The sequence below is a fragment of the Rattus norvegicus genome, chromosome 15 (genome assembly GCF_021556685.1).
Source record: "Rattus norvegicus strain SHRSP/BbbUtx chromosome 15, alternate assembly SHRSP_T2T, whole genome shotgun sequence".
In the NCBI taxonomy this organism is placed as follows: Eukaryota; Metazoa; Chordata; class Mammalia; order Rodentia; family Muridae; genus Rattus; species Rattus norvegicus.
Genome location: NC_141548.1, coordinates 80,664,031 through 80,673,108, shown reverse-complemented (window position 1 = coordinate 80,673,108; position 9,078 = coordinate 80,664,031). Strand labels below are relative to the sequence as shown.

The 9,078-nt window shown below is 39.8% G+C and overlaps 1 pseudogene; it reads left to right on the top strand.

Moving 5' to 3' along the window:
* The first annotated feature begins 336 nt into the window (after positions 1–336).
* Positions 337–883, top strand: Rpl27l4 (ribosomal protein L27 like 4; annotated as a pseudogene).
* Positions 884–9,078: the final 8,195 nt, after the last annotated feature.

The window sequence follows — 9,078 nt, the reverse complement described above, 5'->3', positions numbered from 1 at the left end:
TCCATTGGAAAAAGGGAAGGAAAGGGCATGGAAATGGGTGGGAGCGACCCTGAAGGTGATCTGGGAGGAGTTGGAGGAGGCAAAACCATGATCACAACATATTGTATGAAAAAAATTCTTTTCAATTAAAAGAAAGAAAGAAAAGAAGAACAGTGATGCTTCATTATTTGTCATATTTTATAAACATTCCAGACTGTTATCAAAAATGAGCCCTAGGAATCTACTTCTTTCAGTGAGTAAGCATTTATGAAAAAGATATTCATAAAATCTTAAACTGATTCCTGGACACGTATTCCATGGCAGTTGGAAGGTAGCCATATCTTTAAAGATCTATCCATAGTTTTAATTAACTTAATTTTTAGTCAAATACTAGGCATTATTCATGTGGCAATTTTGATCAATCCATAAAACTCCGTCAAAAGAAGAAATGGGCAAATTCAAGAGACCCAGGAAGGTGGTGCTGGTCCTGGCGGGACAATACTCTGGATGCAAAGCCGTCATCCTGAAGATCATTGATGATGGCACCTCCGACCGCCCTTACAGCCATGCCCTGGTGGCTGGAATTGACCGCTATTCCCGAAAAGTGGCATCTGCAATGGGCAAGAAGAAAATCGCCAAGCGATCCAAGATCAAGTCCTTTGGGAAAATTTATAACTACAACTTCCTCATGCCCACAAGATACCCTATGGATATCCCCTTGCACAAAACTGTTGTCAACAAAGATGTGTGTAGAGACCCAGCTTTGAAATATATGGCCAGGCAGGAGGCCGAGGTCAAATCTGAGGAGAGACATATAGGATACGGCAGAGAAGAACAAATGTTTTTTTCCAGAAGCTTCACTTTTAGGTATATTTTTATTTCCATTATTAAAAATAAAATTTAAGGGCTAGAGAGATGGCTCAGCAGTTAAGAGCACCGACTGCTCTTCTAGAGGTCCTGAGTTCAATTCCCAGCAACCACACGGTGGCTCACAATCACCTGTAATGGGATTCGATGCCCTCTTCTGGTGTGTCTGAAAACAGCTACAGTGTATTCATATAAATATAATAAATAAATCTAAAAAAAAGTAAAAATAAAAATTAAAAAACACAACTATAATTTATATCTATTCCAGAATTCGGTTTGACCACTGTGTTATTTTCTGTTATATCACAATATTATAGTTTCTGTAAAAGATAAAAAGTTATAACATGAATATCAGATGTGATGGTTTGTATAGCTTGGCACCATTAGAAGGTATGGCCTTGATGTAGTAGGTGGGTCACTGTGGGCATGAGCTTAAGACCCTCACCTTAGCTACATGGAAATTGAACTTCCACTAGCAGCCTTCAGATGAAGATGTAGAACTCTCAGCTCCTCCTGCACCATGCCTGCCTGGATGTTGCCATGCTCCTGCCTTGATGATAATGGACTGAACCTCTGAACCTGTAAGTCAGCCCCAATTAAATGTTGTCCTTATAAGAGTTGCCCTGGTCATGGTGTCTGTTCATAGCAGTAAAACCCCAAACTGAGACATCTGACAAAAATTTACACAATAGTCTTATTTTAAACACTTTTTAAATAGAAATTTTTACTCTTAGAATTATGAAATGCATCAAAATGAGTGTCTGCTGGTGAAACAATACTGTTGCTTTAAGGGAAAAAGAAAATATGCATCCCATAATCCTTTTTATTTATAACACATTGCATTTAATCACAGTGCTCTCAGAAATTTTTAAATTTTCAACCAAAATATTGTTTGTTTGTTGATAAAGAGCCATGGTTACCAATGCCAGATTCTTAAACACCTACAAACACTCTAGACAACATTACAAAGAGTGTTTATATGCAATAACCAGTATATTAGATATCATATAAACACCGACAGATGAATGAGTTCCAAAGCAATTCCTGCTACTTAAGAAAATGTTATAATGGGAATAGAGAGGCAAAGATTAAAACAGAGACAGAAGGAACACCCATTCAGAGCCTGCCCCACATGTGGCCCATACATATACAGCCATCCAATTAGACAAGATGGATGAAGCAAAGAAATGCAGGCCGACAGGAGCCGGATGTAGATCGCTCCCGAGAGACACAGCCAGAATACAGCAAATACAGAGGCGTATGCCAGCAGCAAACCACTAAATTGAGAATAGGACCCCCGTTGAAGGAATGAGAGAAAGAAATGGAAGACCTTGAAGGGGCTCGAGACCCCATATGTACAACAATGCCAAGCAACCAGAGCTTCCAGGGACTAAGCCACTACCTAAAGACTATACATGGACTGACCCTGGACTCTGACCTCATAGGTAGCAATGAATATCCTAGTAAGAGCACCAGTGGAAGGGGAAGCCCTGGGTCCTGCTAAGACTGAACCCCCAGTGAACTAGATTGTTGGGGGGAGGGCGGCAAGGGGGGAGGGTGGGGAGGGGAACACCCAAAAAGAAGGGGAGGGGGGAGGGGGATGTTTGCCCGGAAACCGGGAAAGGGAATAACACTCGAAATGTATATAAGAAATACTCAAGTTAATAAAAAAAAAAAAGAAAATGTTATAAGTGGTTTTAGGATTCTTTGCAAGTAATTTCTTCCAATCATTTGTTGTCTCTTCATTTTGATGATTATTTTCTTTGCCTTTTAGGAAATTTTTAGTTTGTGTATAATTCTCGTGGTTTTTTAAGTTTATAATTGGATGTTACTATATATAGATACATATATGTATACATACATACATATACATATATGATTTCAAATGTCAAATGGTTAGCTATGAAAAACACATACAAGTATTATAAAGATTAAACAGGTTATATTTACACATACACACACACACACACATACACACACACTTACACCACCACTACTACACCAACAGTTAATGAAAAAGGAGGCATTAATTTGAAAAAGTGCTAGAAGGGGTATATGAGATATTTTGAGGAGGGATATATGAGATATTTTGAGGAGGAGTATATGAGATATTTTGAAGAGGGGTATAAGATATTGAGGGGAGGAGACAGAGTTCAGAAATGACGTAATTATATTATGGTCACCGAATGCTTTGTTAAAATACTTACAGTCTTCTTGCTTTCATACTTAGACTCCTTTCCCTCATGTAGGGTGCCTGGTGCTTCCTGTACAACCTCCTCAGTCCACATTTCTATGTTAGGTTAAATATAAGCAAATACATAAAAATACACTCAATGAGACTAAGGTGCAAACTCTCCAATCTATTCACATATAAACTTGAGAAAATAATTATGAGCTAAATTAACTTTAAAACGGAAAATTTTGTTGCTTTGGCAGAAAAACAAATGACGACACCAAAGACAGTTGGAAGGATCTCATGCTGTGCAATTTCATTACAATACTAGAAATCCATAGACTTCTGTGTGTCTTTTGGTCCTTCCATAGGAGGAGAAACATAGAAGGTTTACTTCTCCAGTGTGTTTAGAGAATTTCTATTCCAAAGATTTAGTAAACAATGTGTCACTACAGTAGACAGATAGATTCCACCACCTATTAACCCTACTAGCATCTTGTCTTCAAGGTTCAGTGATGACCATCACTTCAAGTTTTTTAGTGTTCAAAGGCCTAGTCAAGTAATTCCCATTTACACTGATAACCAACCACTGCTGACATCTCAGGCTCTTGTCAGCATGGCAGACCCAGAGTCATCCATCAGAGTTGACTCTTCTGTCACGTACATTTAACTTTGGCACCAGCTAGCAGCTCAGAGCCGATGTAACCAAGCATTGTCATTGTCCTCATCAGAATAGGGCTAAACAAGCAAAAGGTGTGTGTGTGTGTGTGTGTGTGTGTGTGTGTGTGTGTGTGTGTCTGTCTGTCTGTCTGTCTGTCTGTCTCTGTCTCTGTCTCTCTCTGTCTCTGTCTCTCTGTTTCTCTGTCTCTCTCTCTTTTTCTCTGTCTCTGTCTCTCCCTGTGTGTGTGTTTACTGTCTGTCTGTCTCTCTTTGTTTCTCTATCTCTTTTTCTCTGTCTCTGTCTCTCTCTGTCTCTCTGTCTCTCTGTCTCTCTGTCTCTCTGTCTCTCTCTCTCTCTCTCTCTCTGTGTGTGTGTGTGTGTGTTCTTTAAATGTTCTGCATGGGTATTTTGTAAGCTGTTTTCTTCTTTGTAGATTCACTAATTGGTAAGAGAGAAAACTTTTAGAATATGTAGTCTGTCACACTGCTTCCTGAAATATTACTCTTAGACTTGGAAGAAAGAAAAGGGTCCTAGTTAGTTCACAACAATTGCTCTACTGCTGTTTTAACATTCCAAAGTGGGACAGTGTGCCTTAACCTATACAATATTGATACCATATGCTTCTTCATGTTTTGAATCCCTAGGGCGCACTTGGACAACCTGAACATCAGATAATGCTTTCTCTCCTCCCAGCACCTAGGTCATATTCTGAGAATAAATTAGGCTTAAGGAAATGAACAGACTCTATGAAGCCACTGGGGTGCTATCTAAGGAGTTACATGTTGAAGACAAGGGGTGTTGCAATCCTTCCAATATGTGAAAGAAGAATTTATTTCAGGCCTTGGCAGAGGGATGGATCAACTAATTGCAGTTTAGACTTGCTAACACATATACAGACATACTTCTGAAGACTATGATCATGTCCAGTGTGCACTTGGCTCTGCTGAAGGACAGGAGGGGGATGGTTCATTTAGGAAACTTTATGAATCGATAATTGGATCAATCATATATTATAGCACATTATGTGCTTGGCTTGAGAGAATATATTGCTTTTATTTTATTTTTTGAAGAGATAAACTTTTAACCAAAGGAGGTATTACTTCAGATGGCCCTGTAAGTGGAAACACATTTGATAGTCGAAGTCCATTTGAAATGGAATATCTTTTATGAGAAAGAAAACTGGAGAGACAGAAAGAATGCCTTGAACATATATCTAATAAAATATCTTTTCTTCAAAGGACTTGGGGCATTTTAATAAGTTAACTTGCCCTCTTATAACTTCTTTTTTTCAGAATTTTAAGACCATAAAACAAACAGAAACTAAACTATTTTTATGTTACCAGTGTCCGATGGGGGTAGGCGGGATGTTTCCTTTAGATAAAAGGATAATCTTTTGAAAGATTTACTGCTATAAAGAATTTCCCATTTTCCAACCCTGATTCTGGCTTTTAATGTATAAGACAATAAATAAATGTCCATAGCCCTCTCATATGCAAGCTCATGGCTCAGAACATTTTTTCTATGTTTATGCAACATGGATTTCTGAGACCACTTTGTGTGAAGACCACTGTGTCATTTATTAAGCTTGTTACTGAGGAACATAAAATGATTTCTGGTTTTAATTGTGTTTTTAAATAATTAGAGTAACATCCTAATGGTCCAGGGCTGGGTAGATTATGCCCATGTCTCTGTTTTCCTCTGGGTTATGCTAAACAGAGACCCCCGAACTGAACAACAAAGGAACAACTCGCATAGTAGCAAAGCCATAAGCTTAAAGTACAGTGGGAGCCAATGAACATACAGCTGCTGAGAGAACATCGACGGGGAAGGTATGAGGTTTCTAGGTGAAGGGGACCTGGCAGTCAAGTGGTAAGAAAAGCGCAGACACATGTCAAAGACTGTATCGACTGAGCACAAAAAAGACCATATTTCCTCTCATTACAAGGTGGCTTGCAGTAAGCAAGAGATTACTAGACCCACCGTACCTTTCATGCAAGCAAACTATGTTGCCTTGTGCATCACAGATAGTGCAGATTTACACAGGGAAGATCTGTGAAAACTGAAGAGTCAGGAGCAGGGGCAATGGCTGGACTGTAAAAAAAAATAAAAAATAAAAGTAATAAAAAGAATTTTTAAAAAGCCAGTATCAGGCAATGCATGTTAGAAATCTAAGTAAAAAAATCCCAGAACATATCAAGTGTAACTTAAAAATATCGAATAAAACTCTTTGTTCAACATTACGCACTCATTTCCTGCTGGAATTAGCTTTTGTGCTATTATGCATAGTTCAGGTTTCATTACTGTATTCACTGTTGATCTAAGATCAGTGACCTCTGCTGCTACTATGACAATTGTTGTGGGAGCACCCCAAAATATGCCCATTTAAGAAAACAAGCCTAATAAACAATGTGTATATGTTGTCTACCACATGAATCAGCTGGCTGCTCCCTTCCTTCAGGACATTCTATAGCATAATATGAGACTGACATTCGGCCAATTAATAACCTCTCAGTAAAATCTAAGTGTCCTAGTGAAACAAAGAGCCTAACGAAAAGTTAAAAGTGATTAATGTTACTGAGAAAAGCAAATCGAAAGCTAAGATAGGTCACACCCTAGGTTTCTTGGACCAGTTAGTCAAGTTATGAATGAAGAAGAGAAGTTCTGGAAGGAAATTAAAAGTGGTGCCTGACTGAACACAGGCACGATAAGGAAGCAGAGCAACCTTATTGCTGATACAGAGAAAGTTCCAGAAGATCCAATCAGCATCAACACCCTCCCTTATACTAAAGTCTAATCCCGAGTGAGGCTCTAACTCTCCTCGGTTATGAGAAGTCAGATAGGTGAGAGGCAGCAAAGGGAAAAAAGTGGGAAACTAGCAGACATTGGCTCATGACATTTAAGGAAGGAATCCAGCTCTGTAAACCTCGAGTGTGGTGGGAAGGAGCACATTCTCTTGCAGAAGGTGCCGCGACTTACGAACAAACTCTTGCGAGGGGAATTGGTACAGGTGGCTGTAGTTAACCAGAGGTTTTAGGTGAAGATGCTTGCTTTTGTGGCAGAAGCAGAGAAGTCAGTGCCTGTGTTTCATGGCTCAAAGAACAGGCTGGTTCCTTCTGAGTAGCAACACAGCTGGGGACTGATTTGAAGCCAATGGCAGTTGACCAGTCTAAAATCCCGAGGACCCTTGAAAATGCACTGAATTTACTCTTCTTGCATCTGTGATGGGAAAAGCAAAGGCTAAATGATAGCACATCTACTTACTGCATGGTTTGCGAACATTTAAAGCTATTGTTGAGCATTGTTGCTTAGGGAAAATAAATGCTCTTGCAGTATTACTGTTCAGCGCCAATGCCTCTGGTCTGCCAGAAGTTGTCAAAAGGGTCCACTATTATGGATGTTAATAATGCATCCCAGCGAGTTGGAGATCTAGCTCAGTGGTAGAGCGCTTGCCTAGGAAGCGCAAGGCCCTGGGTTCGGTCCCCAGCTCCGAAAAAAAAAAAAGAAAAAAATAATGCATCCCAGCACTCAGGATCCTGAGGCAGGAGAATCCCTAGTTCAAGTCTAACTGTAACCACAGAGCAAGATCCCATGCCAAAATACCTACAGAACTGTGGAAAATTTAAAAATAGGTCAATTTTTAGCTTTCAAGATTCCATCAGCAGAAGTCATTGCAAATGTGATGAGAAGCAAAATGCAAAACAAACAAAAAACAAACACAAAAGCACAGGCAGATCTGGAATTAGAAGTGGAGCCTTCTGTACTCTTAGCAAAACTTTTTAAGTAATGTGTTGTTTACATGGGTTATTATTTTTTGAAATGTGGTTTTCTGAGAAATACTCAGCCTCTGGTGAAGTGCTGTTAACATCACTAGCGTAATAACAAACTATTTAAAACATCACATAAAGTTGTTGAAAAGCAGGGTTGGGGTCTGAGAGGATGAATTCCTAATGTGAAAGAAGTCCTTATGTGGGCAAAATGCAGCCAGAAGCTGTGGCATGATATGTTGTGTGAAAGAGTCAAGTGTTGCAGTAAAACTTGTCTTATTTTAAGCAATAGCCACAACTGCTCAGTCTTTAGCATCCCCCACCCTAAGCAATCAATCAGTTACCAAAACTACAAGGACAGAGCATTTGCCAGAAAAAAAGTCGATGTGTCACAGAGGAACAATAGTCACTAGCATTGTGTGTAAGGCATCAAAGTACTTAAAATCAAGGCATGTGCATTTTTTGTGTGTCTGTCTGTAGGTTTATGCAGATATGCCTTGTAAATATGAAGGTCAGTGTTGAGTCTTCACTATTTTTTTTTTTTGAGATAGTGCTCTTTCCTGGATTTGGAAATCTCTAATTTGTCTAGACTGGCTAGCCAGCAAATCCTAGGAATATGGCTATCTCCTAGTCTCCAACTTCAGAATGATGGGATCATAGAACTGTGCCTGGCAAGTTTTTCCTTCCCTTCCCTTCCCTTCCCTTCCCTTCCCTTCCCTTCCCTTCCCTTCCCTTCCCTTCCCTTCCCTTCCCTTCCCTTCCCTTCCCTTCCCTTCCCTTCCCTTCCCTTCCCTTTCTTCTCCTCTCCTCACCTCCCCCTTCTCCTCTTCCTCCTCCCTCTCCCTCTGCCCCTCCCCTTCTTTTTTTCTCTCTTTCTCTCATACAGATGCATGGTGTACTGACTAGTTTTGTGGGTCAACCAAATACCAGCTAAAGTAATCACAGGAGGACCCTCCCTTGAGGAAATGCCTTCATGAGTCCCAGCTGTAAGGCATTTTCTCAACTAGTGATCAAAGAGGGAGGACCCAGCCCATTGTGGATAGTGTTGTCCTGGGCTGGTAGTCTTGGGTTCTATAAGAGAGCAAGCTGAACAAGCCAGGGGAAGCAAGCCAGTAAGAAACATCCCTCCATGGCCTCTGCATCAGCTCCTGCTTCCTGACCTGCTTGAGTTCCAGTCCTGACTTCCTTCAGTGATGAGCAGCAATGTGGAAGTGTAAGCTGAATAAATCCTTTCCTCACCAACTTGCTTCTTGGTCATGATGTTTGTGCAGGAATAGAAACCCTAAGTCACATAGGATCTGAACTCAGATCCTCATACATGTACATTAAATACTTTTCTGATCATCTCTCTAGTCACAAAGTATGATGATGTTTGTGTAGTCTTAATGCTGTAGTACACCACACATGTAGAGGACTATAGTATAGTATAATTAGTATTTGCACATATACTATGAACCCAAGATGTTTTACTTGTGTAATTCCTATAACCAAGATAGTCTTTCTTTTTCTCTGTTTCTCTGTTTCTTTTTCTTTTTCTTTTTTTTTTTTTTTGCATCTTTCCCTTTCTTTCTTTGTTTCTTTCTTTCCAGAGTTCTAGGATCCAATGCATTCTATCTGTGAGTTCCACTTATTCC